Source organism: Myotis lucifugus, unplaced genomic scaffold, assembly GCF_000147115.1.
Source record: "Myotis lucifugus unplaced genomic scaffold, Myoluc2.0 scaffold_17, whole genome shotgun sequence".
NCBI lineage: Eukaryota > Metazoa > Chordata > Mammalia > Chiroptera > Vespertilionidae > Myotis > Myotis lucifugus.
Window position 1 is genome coordinate 9632527 of NW_005871065.1, and position 19309 is coordinate 9651835.

General features: G+C 47.3%; 1 protein-coding gene across 3 annotated transcripts in view; it reads left to right on the forward strand.

The window, feature by feature from the left end:
• Positions 1 to 19309, forward strand: part of ZHX2 (zinc fingers and homeoboxes 2) — a 121884-nt gene that overhangs the window by 27819 nt on the left and 74756 nt on the right. Inside the window, exon 1 of one of the 3 annotated variants that reach the window (XM_023750959.1) lies at positions 10648 to 10666. The exons of the other annotated variants lie outside the window; for them this stretch is intronic. The gene's annotated coding sequence lies outside the window, so the exon portion shown is untranslated. Of the gene's footprint in view, positions 1 to 10647; positions 10667 to 19309 lie in introns of those variants that run through there. 3 annotated transcript variants of the gene reach the window in all.

The window sequence follows — 19309 nt, forward strand, 5'->3', positions numbered from 1 at the left end:
ATCTTCTATGTGGACTACAGAGTGCCGTTCTTAGTAAGAGGTTTAATGTGGAAAAGCTGGAGATGGTTCACATGTTAAACACGCATGTTAATAAGAACCGGGTGAGGGAAGGAAGGCCACTGGGTTGTAATATGAACATTGCAACAGTGATAGTAAATTCCGGCCCATACAGATTGCTTCCCATGCACCTGACGGTTTTGTGTGGTGTTGACATGTGTTCATTTATTGCTCACCACCATCCTAAGGGATGGGTACTGTTATTGCCTCATTTTCTAGATGAGGAAGCTTACGCACAGAAAGGTGAAATAATTTGCCCAAGGTCACACCATCAGTAAAGAGCTGAGCTGGACTCAGAGCCCAGGCCGTTGGTTTCAGAATCTGTGCTCATCACCACTCTGCTCACCCAGATTGGCTGACCCAAGGAAGGTTAGGCCAGCCACAGGGTTGGGTCACCAAAAGCATGTGTCCATTTCCTGTGGGCCGCTGGGGAGTGGATGAGAGCCGCCTTTCATTTTCCCACATTCTTCCCATCAGACACGGGGACTCTCAGAGTTTGATCGGCAAGATGACTGTCACCTCACTATGAAAGAAGTCCCTAGTAGACTCCATCTCTTATCCCCTGTCTGACTTAAAGTGTGACTGTTTCTACTTAGTGTTATTTGAGGAGAGAAAGAAGCCATCCCCATGGATTGAAAACAGGACTCAGTATATGCTGATCTGCTAGTAATAATGATGATGATTAGCATTTATGCAGTACTTACACTTTCCAACAAGCTGTCACACACAGTCATTATATCATCAGTTTCACAAGGGTTCTAGGTTGTCAACACTGTACAGATGAGAAAGCTGAGATGAATTCGGGAATTCATCGTAAGATGATTTGCTTAGTCACACTACTGATAAGCTGGGTGGAGAGCAGACTCGTACCCAAGTCCAGATCCAAAGGTCTCTGTTGGCTGGACAGCCACTCTCAGAATGCAGCCCCTTCGACTATGTTCTTGAATCATAGGAGTACTTCCTTCTGTCTTTGTTCCTGAAAACAACCATAAAGAGCCCTGGCAAATCTCCTTGGACTCAAAAAATATTTAAGTTTCTAGAATTGGGTCTCCACTAAAATGATTACTTGCATTCCCTAGGATCTGCCTGGCTGTGTGTGTTTTGCTGAGTTGGGTTGCTGAGGGATTGACACCCATTGCCACATTAAGGAGTATGTGTTGATACTACTGTTGTGAAAAAAAGCACATATTGGCCCCCACCCTCTATCTGCCTGTCACTAATTTTTTTTCTCTCTCTTCCATTTCATGCAACTTTTGCTTACAGCCTACTTGGCATAATTGACACATTGGCTCAGGATGCCAAGACTGCCAACTTGGAGCCTCAGATCAGCTAAATCAGTTATGACAGATGTGATTATTTACAAGAAAATAGAAGTCACTATAATTAGACCTTCTGAAGAGTACATTTGGGTGCAGAGTGAGAAAGCACAGCGGAATCTGGCACGCTGTGTTTGCACTGCAGCCCTGAGCAGGTTCCTCTCTGCTCTGCTAAAGGAGGTGCCGGGGTGTCTGACACCCTCCTCAGACACCGCCACTTATCAATTCTCATGACACAGCTATTGAGAGATGGGGAGGCGAGGTGGGAGAGTGAGCATTAGAGTTGGCACCAGAAGTGATTTCGCTTCTGAGCTCAGCCACTTGTTCTTAGCATCGGTTTCTTCTTTCAGTCACAAAATGGGGATAAATAAGAAACCTTATCTCATCATAGGTTTGTGAAATTAAAAGTGATAAAGTAAGACAGGTGTCTAGCATCGTGCCTGACCTAAGGCAGCAGGCCTAAAGCATGACTGAATGGTGGATGTCCTGCCCTTCTTGAGCACAACATTTCATCTCCTAGAGCCTCACTTTTTTTCACTGGAAAATATAGTTGGTATCCAATATATGTGATACAATGGCTGTACCAGTTGGAGGAAACAGGTATATGTAAGGGGCTTCATAATCATTTGTTGCTGTTTTGTGCCTCCATCTTATTATTTTTTAAAATGTCCATCATAGTTACCATTTATTGCCTGAGTTGTGGGCCAGGCACTGTAGTGAATAAGATCAGCTTCTCCATTAAGCAGAATGCCTAGGGCCCCACCACTCAGGGCCCCAGAAAATGTTTAATTTTTCTTAAAATCAGAAAAAAAAAAGAATATAATAGTGAGTATAAAATGAAATATAAAAATAATAATTCTAAACATCCTAATGAATTCAACCTAGACTGTATTGATCTTTGTACCAATTATAATTATAAAATCTAATTTTTATTTTCTTTATGTTTGGGGTGGTGGTGTTTTTTTTAACGCTAAAGGGACCCACAGAGGCAGAAGAGCTTAGGGCTAATGAAAGTCATAATGCAGCCTCGCTTGTAGGACTTTTACAAAGGTTAACTCAGTCATTCTCAGGAAGGATTTTTTTTTTTCATTTTCATTTTACAGACAAAGAAACTGAAGCTCAAGCAAGTTGAGAAACTTTTCCAAAGCCACTCAGCTAGTAGTTGTTACAGCTGGTAGTCAGGTTGGGCAGACAGCTGTAACAACCCCCACATTTTAATAGCTTAACACTTTAGGAGTTTATTTCCTGTTCACACAATTCAGTGTGTGTGTTTGGCGGGCAGTCTTCCATACAGTGATTCAGGGGCCGAGACTTCTGCCTTTTGCAGCTCTGTATTCCTCCGATCCTGGGAGCTCTCTCCATTCAGTTGGTAGATGGAGGAAGAGAGAAAACCACAAGTGGAAGTTTTTAGGGGCCAGACCTGGAATGGGCCCCCGTCACTTCTCTCATTCCATTGGCCAGAACACAGTCACATGACCACTCTGAATGGCAAGGAAGGCTGGGAAATGTAGGCCAACTTCATGCCTGGAAGGAAAAAGGGAACATGGATACTGGGGAGCTCTCTCAATCCCTGACACAATGATAGTGTTGGATTCCAGCCCAGGTCTTTCGTACACAAAGTCCATGCTCTTTCCACTCTGCTTAGCTGATTCTTGTCATTCTTAATTTCCACAAAGACCCTTTATGGGCCCTTTTCTCCTTCCAGACTTGCCTGCTCACTCTCCATAGCACCAGACCTTTCCCTGGGCACTAGGAGATGCGTTGGGAATACTCCCACCCTGGAATCACTCTCAGGCTGGCTTGAGAAGGCTGCAACCACGTAGGTGTTAGGCTCTCTACTTCCCAGTCCCAGGTCACTGGGTGCTTCTGAGCAGGTGCTGAAGCCAGGGGCTGCCTCCTCAGTGTGAGGTGGGGTTTCAGCGAACAGGAGGAAAGAGGTTTGAACTGGAGTCTTGGTGGAACCAGGAGCCTTGGGCATGGCATCGGCAGTAAGGGTCAGTACCAGATGGCCTTGCAGCACTAAAATGCCACAGAGCCAGCTGGAGGCTAATGCCCTGCAGACACTTTCTTATAACCAGCCCCTATAGCAGCGGTTCTCAACCTGTGGGTCGCGACCCCTTTGAGGGTCGAACGACCCTTTCACAGGGGTCGCCCAAGACCATCGGAAAACACATATATAATTACATATTGTTTTTGTGATTAATCACTATGCTTTAATTATGTTCAATTTGTAACAATGAAATTGGGGGTCACCACAACATGAGGAACTGTACTAAAGGGTCACGGCATTAGGAAGGTTGAGAACCACTGCCCTATAGGATCAGGCCAACAGTGTCTGTTATAAGACCCCGGAGTTGAATCAAAATATCTCTCCTCCAGGAAGCCCTCAGGGGTCCCCGCCTCTTGAGAACTCAGGGCACTTGTTGCCATTTCACCTAAAGGTCCTGCATCACCTGGCAACACCTCTCATAGTCACCATGTCTTTATCTGCTGTTAGCCTCAGAGGCGAGGAGCCTGAGACCACGGCTAGAACCAATCAGTCAGGGACACTCCTGAGCACTTTGTAGGTGCCACAGACTAAACAGCATTTAGTCAATTCTAACATCTCCTCCAGAGTTACACCCAGGACTGTTTTTGGGGTTTTTTGTTTTATTTTTGTAAGAAGAGAATTGGTACCCAGGCATCATCCTTCTTTCTTTTTCTTCAGTGAAGTGGAAAAGCACACTAAGAAAAACAACAGGCTTTCCCCGTAGTTATCTGAAATGGTCCTGCCCCTCGTCTCTGCGAGGTGAATGCAGTCACAGTGGATGCCTGTGCCTGTGTCAGAAACAACACTGCTTCCGTCAGACCTGGTCAAACCCCCCGGCCGCCAGTTGCCAGCTGATTGACACTGGACACGATCCCTCATTTCTCTCTGCCTGCTTCCTTATCTGTCAAATCGGGAGCTGACTGTGCTTTGCTGGCGGGGTGGCTGTGAGGTTTAAATGAGAACATATGAGACAGCACTTGGCACACAGCTCCCGCATCCCTGTGAGTCTCTCACGCAGGCGCAAAACCTCACTTCAGAATGTGTCTTGGCATCCAGGATGCTCCCTGGGAGGAATTTGTTTTTGTTTTAATGCCGAGGACGTTTGCATGAAAACAGGATCTTCGTTGCTTAGGAATTGATCAACTCCTGCTGCTGCTTTTCCTTGCTGAAGTGCCAGTCCCGCATTTGTCATAGAGGGGCGAGTAAGGGAGGGATGGCTGGGACCTCCGCAGATGCCGGATCCTGGCCGCTCTGGGAGGATCACAGAGGCCACGGATTCAAAAAAGAATCAGAAATCGGTCCTAGGCTCAAGAGAGCTTGCAGTAGAAGATGCCCTTGGCCAAAGGACCGCCACCTGCGTGGTTTTCTGTGGGTCCAGTTTGTTGTAGATGCTTAGGGGAGAAGGAAAGAAGGGGCAAGATGGTTAAGACAAGGCCTCCACCTGCAAGGATGAAAAGTAACAATGAAAACTGCAGGAGTGAAGGACAGGTACCAGCACCCATAGCAGGGGGGTTGAGGGTGAGGACCCGGACAGGCGTGGGTCCTACTACCTACCTACAGGTTAAGCATGAACATGGGGTTTAACCTCTCTGCACCCCAGTTTCCTCACCTACAAAATAACACCCACCTCTCAGGGTTGTTATGAGGATTAAATGAGATGCGATATGTTAAATGGTTGGCATCGAGTAAGCATTCAATAAAGCCTGTTATCATTAATGTTAATAACAATTCATTGTAATACCAGATGCATTCCATCCTGAGATATCCGAATGGCCACAGAAGGCTATTTAGAGGAAGCACTTGAGCTTGATTTGACACAGCTGTGTCCGGGGCAGACCGTTCTTGGGGAGGTTTTGGAGAAACTGTCCAAGAAATCAAAGTAAACTTGCCCACATGAACTTGGAGAAGGTTGCCAGGTCTCCTGCTCCACAGGGCCCCCATCTCCTCACCTTTGCAACCCCACCCCGGCCCCACAGGTGTCAGCAGGGATAGGACAGAGACTAGAAGAGCCCAAATGACAACTCGATTGGCCAGGCCCTTCCTCTTGTCTCTACGCTTGGCTTCCTAGGGTGCTCATGTCCAAATGCCCCTGAGAGGCCGGGCACCTTTCTTTCTGTGTCCTTAATACATGCTAACCAAAGCTGAGTGCCTGCGGAAAACACCTGCTCAGCCAAGCCCTGCTCCCTCGCCTTGGCTTGCCTGCCCTCCCAGGGCTCGCCCTCTCATCTGCCTACCCAAGGGCGTCCATAAATCCAGTTTTCAGAGCCCTCCGGGGCTGGCAAGGCCACCATGGACCTCAGTCACATCAAGATGGAAACAATTGAAAACCACTTGGCAAAAGAAGAGGTGACCTAATGTTTTAGAGCAAGAATTCATTTTTCCCCCTCACCATTCTTTTTCAAGCCCTGGGGACTCAGCAGGAGGGGGCGGGGAGAGAGTTGGCTCTTCTCAGAGCTCTATCAGGCCTGTAAGGACCCCAGGGTTCCTCGGTCTTTCTCCCCAGTCTCAGATCACCCGGCGGGGAGAGGAGGCCAAGCTGCCAGGCTGGCTTTGGCCTCCTCACAGGCCCTGGAGGAGCAGATCAGGCCTTGCCATCCTGGCTGCCAGGCTCCCTCCGTTGCTCAGAGGCAAGGCTATTGCCACGGGCCCGTGGGAGGCCCATAAATGAAGCCCGGAGAATGTGGCTGTGGCAGGTGGCCTGGAAAAAAATGGCCGTGTTCTGAGGGTGAACAACGCCGAATTATAAATAGCACCTCCTCCCTCCCCTTCCAACTTGCTGTGTCTGTCACTGGAGGGTTGACAGTCTCAATTCAAGAGGACAGACAGGACAGACAGAGAGTGGGGTCGAGGGGCAGATGCCGGATGGTGCAGTCTTGGCCTTGATAAAGAGAATCATCACAGACGGTGGGGCTGAGAGGGGACGCATTTGGGGTTGCAGAGTGACTACTGATTTCATGCATTTTTATAAGCCAACGAAGCATCCAGGGAAAACTAAAGGAAGCTCTCACTCCAGGAGATGGCTTTTGTGGAGCTTTAGAGCCATTAAAGAATAATAATAAAAATCAACTGCCTCGGAATTTCTCTCTGGCTCCCAAAGGTCAGCTGCTCTAACTTCCAAATCAAAACCTGGGGCCAGGTGCCCACAAAGGCTCATTCCTGGAGCTTCTCCCAGCACATCTCTAATGGGCATTTGTCCCCATGATCAGAGGAGACAGGGCACTCCTTCTCTGCACACCTTTGCACCTTTTGCTCACCATGCGTAGGGGAACGAATGTAGAGAATATTAGGGGTGGGGGCATGGGAAGAAGTGTGCAGCCCTGGCTGTAGAAAGCCACCCACCGTTCACATCTGGGTAACAGTGGTGAGTGGGAAATGTTCCAGTGAATTCTGGAGGAGGGGAGCTGATTCTGCAGGGACCTGGATCCTTGTTTTCATGTCCTTGGATCTTGGGGACCATCAGCCAGGTCTTCTGATTTGCTGCCCAGCCCTCCATGGTAGGAACTCCCTGGTGGAAACTGGAGGAGCTCTGCTGAGTGTGCTGATGGGCACAGGTGCCCAGGGGCATGTGAAGAGCCGGGACACCCTCTGTGGGAGTCGGTGCCTCCTTTGTGAGCACACGGGGCTGGCGGTGGTCACTTGTGTCCTTTAACACTTTTGCATCCATAGCAGTGATTTGGAAATGGGTTAGTTGATTGGTTTCTCTTCTCCTGCCTTTATAATTCTCATTTCTTGTGTCTTTTTGGAGTGGCATTTGAAATCAAGCATGGAAAGTAAAAATGAAGGAGGAGCAGACAAACCTTTGTATCTTTTGGACACTCCTCAATAGAAGATCTCCGGACTCCACAGAGTGCAGGCAGCCAGTGGACATGAGGAGTAAGGGGTGGACGTTGGAACTTGACTCGGTGTCAGAGTTGGAATGATCAGAGGGAGTGGCTTTAAATCTGTGCTTCAAGAGCCCGAGTGGGGGAGGTGCCTCGGAGGCCAAAACAAAAAGGGCCTTCCAAATCCTGCAATTTCAAACAAAGTCACACTCTCCCCTGTTTTAGGCATTAGGTTACCTTTTTTAAAAAATGGATTTCATGCCTTAACAAGTTTGGGAATCGATATTGCAGCATGCTCTGTCACTTGAAAGAGAAGTACATGAAAGAGAGGGAATTGGATTTGCCCAAGGTCACTCCTCAAGGCCTCTGCTTGGGTAGCTTCTGGGATCACGGACCCTGTTTCAAGAAGGGGAGTCCCAGAGGGTGAAGACTTGGAGAACCAGAGAGAACCAGCCCCCTTCCTTCGGAAACTGAGGCCCAGGGAGGTGCTGGGATTTGTTCAAAGGACAGTCAGTGGCAGACCTGGCACTTGAGGCCGTGTCCGGGGCTCCCATAGAGGTGTGATGTGCTCTAGGAACCCAGAATGGTGGGGTTGGATCTACTCAACACAGCTTCCCAGAGCAAGTGACACTGAACTGAGATGAAAAGGACAACAGGTGACGAGAAGGTGACTGGGGGCAGGGAGAGCATCCACACAGGGAACCACACCCGTCCTTGCTCCCGCACTCATCTCACCACTCTGGGAAGCAGAGGCTCGGAAAAGATGACAGCTCTGGTGGGAAGACTGTCTCTGTGCTGACTCCTCACCGAGGGGATGTGGAAGGTGGCCCCACTGCCTGTCAGCTGAGCCTATTCTGCAGGCTCTCGGAGCGGTCCCCGGGCAGACCTGGAGCCCAGCTGATCGTGCAGAGCCTGCTCCCGGGAGAGGCGTTTCTGCCAGAGCCCGGGCAGGATGCCGCGCTGGAAGGCTCGCCGCAGCAGGACTTGAATACATAATAGGCTTGTCTGATGTGAGCTGTGAGAAAGTCCAGACGGCCTTCTCTAGACAGGAAAGGACATTGCAGGGACAGCGGGGTTCGTTCTCAGAAAAACTCCCTGTGGCTCCTTGGAGAGAATGTTAGTCTCTCCCCCAGGGTGTATACTTTCCATGAGTACAGGTTGTGCCTTGGCCTGGGCCCCAGATCTTGTGTCTGAGGCTGGAGTGTAGAATGTGTTCCTTTATCAAGACTGAAGATGGACTTGGGGAAAGATCCCCGGAATTGTGGGCATTGATGGTTGTCACCCAGATACACTTTGAAAACAAATACGTGTTCTTTACGACGGAGTGTCCTAGGAGAGGATTCCTGTTCTTATGCCCCACTCTCTGGGGCGTGTGAAAAACCAGCAGAGGCCAGCTCCTCTAATCACGGGTTCAGCGTATTCTCCAGCTCTGTGAATATAGCAGAACCAAAGCCTGTGACAAAGGGGTGCGTGGTCACCTTAGTTTGGGAAATGCTGCACATCGATTCATCCTGTGTGTTAGGTTGCTGCTCAGACACCAACACCTCTCAGAGGTCTTCCCAGACCTCTATCCCCTTACCTGTTCTGTTCTTCAGAGTACTTTCACACCCTGATTTTTATGTTTATCTGTTTACTTTTGTATTGTCTGTCTGGCCCACACTAACAAGGTGTCACGTGCTAGCGACCTTGTCTGTTTTGTTCAGTTCTGTCTCCATCATGCCAAAAACATTGCCTGGTTTCAATAAAATCATGTGTCAAATGAACACATGAACCAATTAATATTGAGGCCCCAGGACTCCTCCATATAAAATTCTGTTTAATTTTGTTTAGCTCGATATTTTTTCACACGTTTACCCCCTTTTTCTCAAATGCCGGCCCAGGCCAAATTTGACCCTGGAAGGCCAGACTGGCCCCCCTACTGAGAGTAGCTGGCCTCCCCGTCCCGCTTCATCTCCTTACCAGGTTTTATTTTCTTCATAGTACTAATGACCAGCGGAAATTGGCTTGTTCATTAGTTCCCTGTGTATTGGTTCTGTCAACAAAAATCACTTCCACCAATCCAATGTCAACAAGAGTCCACAGTCTGGGGTGCAGTAAAAGGAGAAGCTTTATTTAGGTAAACACTTTCAAACCAGAGAAGCACAGCTTCCACCAACAACGCATTCCCTTGAGACAAAGGGGAGGCCCACTTATATAGAGAAAGTGCCCGCCCTAGTCCCTGCTTATGCAAATGAGAATGCAAATTTGCACATTTGATTGGTCCAAAATACACAGAGGTTTGGGCCGCTTTCTCCCTAGCTGTGTGCATCCTGAGTCGGCATTATGAAACTGCTCTGATTGGTTGACAAAGATGCAAATGGGAATATAGCTGCATAGCTCTGATTGGACAAGGGAGGTCTCAGCCTATTGGTGGAAATATGATTCCAGGAACTTCTTTATACCTGGCTCAGAAGGCAGAAACGCAGTGTGGGAGGGTTGGCAGCTCAGTCTGCATGTTTTCTCTGATAAGCAGTATGTTTGGGAAGCCTCTATAAACAATGGCTGCTGGACTCTGGTTATGAATTTGGGCCCTGTTAAACATGAGGAGTCCTTTGGGGCAAATATATTCCTTCTCAGGGTCCACAGCTTGCCCCTGTGGTCTGAGATCCATGAGGCCAGGATAGCTATTAACTACCCCATTCACCACTGTCTTCTCCAGTACCTAGAACAGCTTCTAGTAAGTGCTGTTGATAATGATTTGCTGCATGAATAGGCCTCTTTTCTGACTAATCCGAATCAACAACCCATAGAACACACGCTGGGACATGCTGTTTTCTGTCAATCCTCACAATGAGTTGCTGGCCATTATAGTTGAGGGGCTGCACCCCTCTTGCATAAAAGTTCCAAGTGTCAGAACTGGAAGGGACATTACAGACCACCTAGTCCCAAGCTATTGTTTTTTGGAGGGAGAACTAGAGGTTTGATTGATACCAATTCAGGACTGGTCCCCCAGGGCTCCTGTCTTCTTACTTGGGTTTTCCTCCTGTATTAGTTTCTTATTGCCGCTGTAACAAAAATCCTATACATTTAGTGGTTTATAACAACATGCATTTGTTATCTGATAGTTCTGGAGGTCAGAAGTCTGAGATGGGTCTTCCTGGGCTAAATCAAGGTGTCTGCTAGGCTGTTCTTTTTGGAAGTGGTAGAGGGAATCCCTTCCTTGGCCTTTCCAGCTTCTAGAAGCTGCCCGTATTCCTCAGTTCATGGCTCCCTCCTCCATCTTCAAAGCCAGCAATGTTCAATTGAGTCTTTCTCAAGAGGCATCACTCTGACTGACCTCCTATCTCCCTTTTCCACTTCTACGGCCTTTTGCAATGACATTGGGCCCATCCAGAGGAGCCATCTCAACATCCTTAACCACATTTGTGAGGTCCCCTTTGCCATGTAAGGTAACATCTTCACAGGTACTGGGGATTAGGGTGCGGTCCTTTTTGGAGGGGTGTTATTCTGTCTGCCACACCTCCCATCACACCATCTGCCTCTTCATGCTAGTCAGGCAAGTGCGCGTACATTCTCCCCCAGGTGCCCCAGCACTTTCTGCACCTCTCAGTATAGAACCTGTCACATTACAGCTCCATTCAGTGTCTGTGCCTGGCCGGGCCATGACTTCCTAACCTGCAAGGATGCTCATCTCAAGCTCAAACATTAGCACATTCCTGACACTCAGTAAGCACGCAGGAAGTGCTGGTTGCCTCGCTGAGCTAGAAGTTCTCCATCTCCATTGTATCACACCCCTCCCCACTCCCAGTCAGCCATGATGACAGTTTTGCTTCTGTCCTTGAGCTCTGTCATGTGATTGGGCCTCAGAGGTCGAGAGCGACCCTGGCCACTTTATATTTTTCATCTCCTGGCACATTAAAATACGAAAAAATATTAATGCTGATTACAAAAATTGTGGATCTATAAAATATTCAAATCACCATGTTTACTCTTTTGATATCCAAATGCTATGCAATAGGTTTGTATTGTACACTAGCTTATCACAAGGTTTATGATTAAGATACATTAATTCAGGGTATTCTACAGGTATTGTAGTACCATGTAGTCTCATACAATTGTGTCTTGGATGGACTGTGTCAAAATTTTATGCCTGCCCCAGCTGGTTTGGCTCAGTGGATAGAGCGTCGGCCTGCGGACTGAAGGGTCCCAGGTTCGATTCTGGCCAATGGCACATGTCCGGATTGTGGGCTCGATCCCCAGTAGGGGGCATGCAGAAGGCAGCCAATCGATGATTCTCTCTCATCATTGATGTTTCTATCTCTCTCTCTCCCTCTCCCTTCCTCTCTGAAATCAATAAAGAAATATATTTTTAAAAAATGTATGCCCTTTCATCAGTGAGACACCTGGCCCAAGAAGCTTTTCTATTGAGACCCCCAGGTTTCTGGCCCTTGCAAGAGGCCCTGCTTGGAATAAAGGCCAAGGAAAAAAACATCCAGGATGCAGTTTAATGCTCAGGATCAGACCTTGAGCAAGTCACATTCCTCATCCAAACTGTCCTGTACTCAGTTGTCAGCAGGGGTCGGAGTCCATGGCCCATGAGTTCCCTTTCACCAGCATCCTGTTACCTGGAAGGATCTATGGTGGATGCTGCCACCTGGTTTCTGGTTCTAATGTAGCCATGATGACAGCTTTGCTTCTGGACTGAGCCAGTAAGTGATTGCATCACTGACCTTCCTTTCAAGGCAGTCCTAGCAGGTTCCTTTCTTAGCCTCACAGGTTCCTAGGGCATTGGATGTGGGCATTTCAGAGGTGATGTGGTCCACCCTCCCACTCTGAGTTCTGGAGAGGGAAGCTGCTTTCCCTGTGCATCCGAGTCAAGACTGGCACCCCAGGTTTCCCTGTTCACCCCTAATATTTCCACTGTGCTATCTCAGCCTGGAAGAGGTAGGATGGTTTCTTACTCTCAAGCAGTGGTTCTCAACCTTCCTAATGCCGCGACCCTTTAATACAGGTCCTCATGTTGGGGTGACCCCCAATTTCATTGTTACAAATTGAACATAATTAAAGCATCGTGATTAATCACAAAAACTATGTAATTATATATGTGTTTTCCGATGGTCTTAGGTGACCCCTGTGAAAGGGTTGTTCGACCCCCAAAGGGGTCGTGACCCACAGGTTGAGAACCGCTGCTCTAAAGTGAGTGCATATTGAAAAAGCAACTTTTATTGGTGGTGTGGAATCAGTTATGTGATGTAGGTTGCAAGAAGCCTGTGGGTTTTGGCAAAATGGGTGTAATATTTGGTAAAGACGCTAAATTCCGTAAAATGTCAGAGAGAGAGAGAGAGAGAGAGAGACAGAGAGAGAGAGAGAGAGAGAGACCGACCCCTGGTCTGTAATTTATCTTTCTTTCTTATGCCGTTAAGAGAAATGGGGTCCTGCTGGACTGTGGCATTTATCACGGGCCATACTGCACCCTTCGGGACTGAATTAATTTGCTCCTTCAAGCCATAAATTGCTCTGTCATCCTTTCTTTATGTCCACCTCTATTTTCCTGACTCCCAGGGAGGAGATAACAGACCCATCAAGGACACATCTTACGTGAGGTGCAGGACTTGGGCTCTGAGCGGGAAAGGAGCAAGGAGAGCGATCACACCTCCTGCAGCTGAAGGGAGTACAAAGAAACACTTGAGCCAGTGGCATCAGCTCGCTTTTCTTCCCTGGAGGGAAAATGGGCCATTATTCTCGCGGTACCCCATTCCCACCAGCCCTCCACTTAACCTCCAAGCAAGAGAGGCCCCATTTCTAGCAGGTTTCTCTGCTGGACACTCCAACAACATATTAGCATATTTTGCATTAAAAAGGACTCGGAAAATGAATTAAATGATTGGCATGGTATTTCAAAAGGGTTTTCCAAACGACCAGTCATTGTGTGGTTTTGAAACTCACCATTCCTGCCTAAAATGCCCTGGGCCTGGCAGGCAGCTTAATCAGGAAACATTGTACCAGGAGGGGCATAATTTAAGGCGCATGATACCCAGTGATTGCCCGAACAGTACCTGGAGACTTGCTAAAGAGAACCTTGTCCTAGTTTTTGAACAGAGCTGGCAGTTCCATTTCCTTCCTTAGGGAGCTGAGATTTATGCCAATTCAAAACCTCTTTTTCGGAGAGGGCCTGGGGCAGCCCTGTAACAGTCTGCTGAGGCGCTGGGCCGGGTAGATGGGATCCAAATCTTGACAACCGGCTGACGGAAGTGGAGCCTGGGGGATGGGTGCTAGGTTGGTCACTATGGCCCTGCTCTGGCCACGGGGTTGTGTAGGGGGCGAGTGTGGTGGAGGCTTCCGGAGCGTGCTTAGGGAAACGATGTTCTGGACCAACCTCCACATTTTTCAGGTGAAGAAGAGGAACCCGGGGTGACTGTTATCTGCCCAGCATCACAAGTCATTTTGACTCTTCCGTGAGAAGAGTTCAGATTTCTTATGGTTACCAGTCCCTAGGAAAGAAAAATTGAGCAGGAGATAAGGGTATGGGGTTGGATGAGACTTCTTGGGGGAGATTCAGAAATCTGAGCTGGAGGGATTTAGAAAATGCCAAGTTGCGGGAGAGCTTTAGTCTATGCAGAATAATAGAGGATTGCTTTTAATTATTATAATGATGATGATAATGATAACGGTAATGATTGCTAACATTGGTATGCTTTCTCTGCACCAAGCACTGCCAAGTGCTGTACCTGCATCACTTCATTTAATCCTCACAGCAACTCTGTGAAGCGAGTTCATACTAACATAGCCCTGTCTTACAGATGAGAAACCCGAGGTTCCAAAGTGCAAGTAACTGGCCCAAGGTGACTCAGAGCTGACTTCAGAATCAGATAGTTTTTCTCTACTTTTCAAAATTTATTTAATGTGCTTATTCTCTTTATAAGGGTCTGCACACATAGGGTGTCCCCCAAACATGTATGCACACACTTTGAATCATTACAAAAGCAGTATTTGTTAAAATACATTTTGCTGGGGCGGGGGTATCGGCGGGGCAGTGTCAATCAGGGGGGAAAGGAGACATATGTAATACTTTAAACAATAAAAAATAATAATAAAAATAAAATAAATTTCATTTTCAAAATTGAGCTATTAGCTGTTACAGTGTGTATACATTTTGGGGGACACACTGTATATACATTCATATAAATTAGATAGGAAATAATAAGAAGAATGATATGAAACTCTCCCACCTCATTCCAGGAGCTGGGTGAGGAAGTTTCTCTACTTGAATACAGTTGGGGATGTTTAGTCTGTTTGGGTTGCTAAACAAACATACCATAGGCTGGATGGCTTAGAAACAACAGAACTTGATTCCTTGCAGTTCTGGAGGCTGGAAGTCCAAGATCAGAAGGCTGGCCGATTCAGTGTCTGGTGAAAGCCTGCTTCCTGGCTCAGGGATGGCCATCTTCTAGCTGTGTCCTCGCATGCGGAAGGGGCGAGGACGCTCTCGGGGGGGGGGGTCTCTTTCATAAGGGACTGATCCCATTCATAAAGGCTCCACCTTCATGACCTAAACACTACCCAAAGGTTCCCACCTCCCAATACCATCACATTGGGCATAGCGTTTAAAATGTAAATTTGGGGGAGAGGGCACACAAACATTCAGTCTATCACAGAGACCAAACATGAAAGACTGGTTTCACCTGCAAGTGTGAAAAGAACTTAGGAGTGGAGACCAAATACACAAGCAAAGTCGTGTGATAATACTTGCAAAACAATCGCTCCAGGAGTTGAAGGGGGTCTGAATTTAAGAGCGCCAAAAGGATACAAAATAAATGATCCCAGATGGAGTCCATCTTGACAGGTTTTCTGCATATAAAAGGGAAGTTTAAAGAGGCATTTTGAAGTAGCAATGGTCCCAGGCTGGTGGAAGGAATGGCATGGACAGATTGCGAAGACAATTCCGTGGTGCTGAGGAAGTGGGTTTGTCTCCCTGGACAGGGAGAATCTGAATACCCCACAGTGAGGGACTTTATCATGTTAAATTATGACTAACCAGTACCAGACCCCTCTTTGATTTTAGGTATTAAATAAGCTAGTCCTACTGCAATCCCAACATCCTTCAGATGCCCACCCTCCTTTCCAAACCAGGAATCAGTTTAGTGAGGTCCCTTACTCGTCACCCCATCTACATGTGGTGGTCAGAGCTGGTCAGGGTGTAATTCAGCTAACTCCATTTGGCAAATTTCTAGTGGGTTGACAGGTGGGGGAATGGAAGATGAGAATTGGAGATTTAAAAAATGCATTTCATTGACTGCTCTCTGCTTCCTTCTCTCTTCTCCCGGAATACCCATTATTCTTATGTTGTCCTTTCTAATGGAGTCAGATAGTTCTCATGGAGTTCTTCCATTTTTAAAAAAATCTTAGTTCTCTCTCCTCTTCTGCCTGAATCATTTCTAGATTTTTATCTTCAAGTTTGTTATTTCTCTCTTCTATCTGGTCTACTGTATTTCCAATGCTTTCTAAGGCATTCTCTATCTCATTGAGTTCTTCAGCTCCAGAATTTGTTTTTGTTTGTTTGTTTGTTTTGGGTTTGTTTTTAGTTTCAATCTCTTTGGGAAAGTGTTGCTTCTGTTCAGTCTGTTTATTCCTGAGCTTCCTTTAAGTACTTATCTGAGTTTTCTTGTACCTTGTTGAGTTTCTTCATGACTGCACATATGTGATTAACCAGTGTTAACCTCAATCTTTTTTAAAAAAATTAATGAAAAAAATGCATTTCAGAAATGCCGTCCATTTGAGCTTTATTTCAGTCCCTGGGGGCAGCCATCAAGTAAACAGCTTAACTTCCATTCCTGCTGGAGGTAGAGAAGGCAGCTTTCACACTGGCCAGCAGATAGCTGTCTCCTGTCTCCCTCATGCTTAATGACTTTTAGTAGAGGTAAGGCTGAGAAAAAAGGAACTGAATTCCTCTCATTGGGTAAAATTGAAACGCTGGGGAAGACAGTTCCATTTCAGACAGACCCTTTTCTTCTCAGATTACAGATCCAGAGCCCAGCCAACTCCCTTTCAGCTCCCTCAGGTAAAAGGGAAGGCAGAGGCCCCCTGACTGGGGGTTGGGCAGTGGGAGGACCCATGAGCTGGGTTTTGGGGATTTGTAACTTTGAGAGATTTGCATTGCTACTTAAGGGCCATGTCCTGGAGTGCTTCAGCTCTGTGACTATATGTCTCCAAGTGCCAGTTGCAGGGGCCAGAGAAGCCTTGGTATAAATAAACAGCTGTGGGGATGGAGGAGAAAGCCCAGGTTGGTGGAGTACCAGAGCATTGTAGCAGGCTGTGGGGTGAGCACCCTGGGGACTATTCCTTGTGCTGGACCATCCTTCACATGACCTTTGTCTATGTAAGAGAAACTTACTCTGAGATTTTGACATTTATTGTTATTTCTCTGAAAAGAAATAACCAGGCAGGTCCACCTCAGCATTATTTACACGGCTGTTCAACAAGAGCTGAAGGGTAAAATAATCCCACAATTAAATAAGTTAATGGTTAAATACATACGCAGTAGAAAGCCTTAAGTCATACAGCAAGTCTATTTAGTCATGTCATTTTTTTAAAGTGTTAAATGTTCAATGAAAATGCAGGATACATACTGTATATACAGTTTTTATACACACACACACGGAAATATAGTAGTCCCCCCTTATCCATGGGGGATACGTTCCAAGACCCCCAGTGGATGCTTGAAAACCCAGATAGTAGCAAACCTGATACATACTATGTTTTTTCCTATGATAACGTATGTAGTAAAATTTATGCGACGGTGGCATTATTAAGTAAAATAAGGTGACCAACACAAGCACTGTGATGCTGTGACATTCGATCTGATAACTGGGACAGCTACTCAGTGACTAACTGGCCGAAAGTGTGTGCAGCGTGGCAATGCTGGACAAAGGGGTGATTCACATCCCTGGCCCCACAAGATTTCATCGCATTACTCAGAATGGCGCGTAATTTAAAACTCATTGTTTATTTCTGGAATTTTCCATGAAATAATTTTGGGCCGTAGGTAACTGAAACCACAGAAAGCAAAACCACAGATCAGGGGGGACTACGATACAGGAAAATGTGAACACAGTCGATCCTTGGACACAGAATCAAAGATGACTATTTTTCTTCCTTATTTCTAAATGTCCTACAATTGATATACAGTCTATATAGTTTTCTGATTATAGACGTTACATGTCGAAGCAGGGAACTGTCATCTGCCCTTGTTTTGTTTTGTTTTCCTTTTTAAAAAATCTCCTCTCTGGAGAACATCGGCTTTGCCGTCGGTGGAACCGTCCTTGTTTTGCCCAGCCAAGCATTCTACTGCTAACGGGACACAGAGGGCTATAGGAGCACCGGCGAAACCTGAACAGCTCCCATCCACCTCACCCGCCACTCACTCCTCCGGGAGTTCCTCTAAACCCTCCTCGAACTTGTTTATATTTTTAGCTGGGACAGCCTCTCGGGCCCAGCGAGCTCCATGTGTTTTCCACTCTCGGTGTGAAGTCGCTGAGGCCTGCCCAGCGCGTATCCTCAGCTGACCTCCTTCAGATGGCGAGGGGTCCTCCCTGTTTCTGCCTTTCTGGCACTGAGCAAACCAAATAACAGCGATTACGCACGCACTGTAAGCAAAGCACCCTTCCAGACAGCATCGATGTTGTAGGATTGTTGAACGTGGTGCTGGGAGAAACCTCAGAAACCGGTTAGGCCAGTGTTTCCTAAAGTCCACATAACGGGAGTCAGTATTTCCAGAAACCAGTGGAAATTGTGCAGTGCCCAGGGTACAGTGGCACTGGCTGCCCAAAAATATCGTGGTGTTTTGTTTTCTTTCCTCTGGGCTGGGATGGGGTAACAATGGTTAGCTTGTTTTGATGAGAAACCCCAGCAGTTATATGAATTCTTGGCTATTTTGTTAATGGAGAAACTAATTCATGTGTGAGAGACCGTGTTTTAAGATGTGGCATGTGGAGAAGGTGGACATGGGTGGGACCCTGCTCATGTGGGCGGGAGAACCCTGGCACACCTGACAGATGGACTCCAGAGCAGCTGCCTGAGCCCAGCCGAGAAGGCTCTGGACCAGAACCAGGTTGTCCAACTCCAAGGCCCTGGCTGCCCCAAGGGCACCTGAGCTGCCTCTCTGTTTCCTGTACTGGGAGCAGTTTCCTGTACTGAGATGACTTGAGTAGACTCTGAACGTGTGCACGTTCCAACAGTCATCTTTCTTTCCAGGCTGAGTCCTCGGGCTATAAAATGAGTATTGCCATTGCCTTTCCAGATCCTCCCATCCTGCCTCCCTGTGGAAACACAGACTTCCGGGTTTAGCAGAGTGCAGCGGGAAGGAAGACGGCCTGGGTTCAAATCCTGGCTCCCCCACTCACCGGTCCGTGTTCCCGGGTTTAACTTCTCTGAGCATCAGTTTTCCCAACTGTAAAATGGGAATAATGATAGCATCTGCCTGAAAGGGCCCTTTGAGGACTAACGAATGCAGTGATGAAAATGCTTGTCTTGTGCCTGGTGCCCAGTGCTGACTCAATAAAGACCAGTCGTCGCCACCGACATCGTTGTTATTGTTGGTTTTCTATGGAAGGGCCAGGCCCAGGACATCATGCCAGCTCTGAACCCATTCTGCTTTGCTGGACCAGTGGCAGTTACCCCACTGGCTTTATCCTGTAGGTAAAAACAGTCCAATAGCTCCTCATTCACCCAGTTCCCATTTCAAAGCAAGGCCCGGAGGACCCTCGTGACTTGTTCAGGGTCACACAGCTCATGGGGCCAGAGCGGCAGTAAAAGCCTAGAGTTCTTCCGTCTGCACACCTCCTTTAATCCTCCAGAGCAGGCAAATAGGAAGAACAAAGAAGAAACAAAGAACCAGATCCCAGAAACCCTTGTTGGGATCACTGAGCACTGACTGCGAGCCTGCCTCTCAGTTAGTCTTACATTTAGTAGCTTTAGGTGCCGCTGCAGGTGCTGCTGTGGGTTAAGCTTTGATGCTCCCTGTCTCACTCTCCTCCCTTCCTGCCCATCTAACTGCACTCTGGCAGGAACCCGAGAACCTGGGGTGGTGGGGTGAGTGACGGAGACAGGGG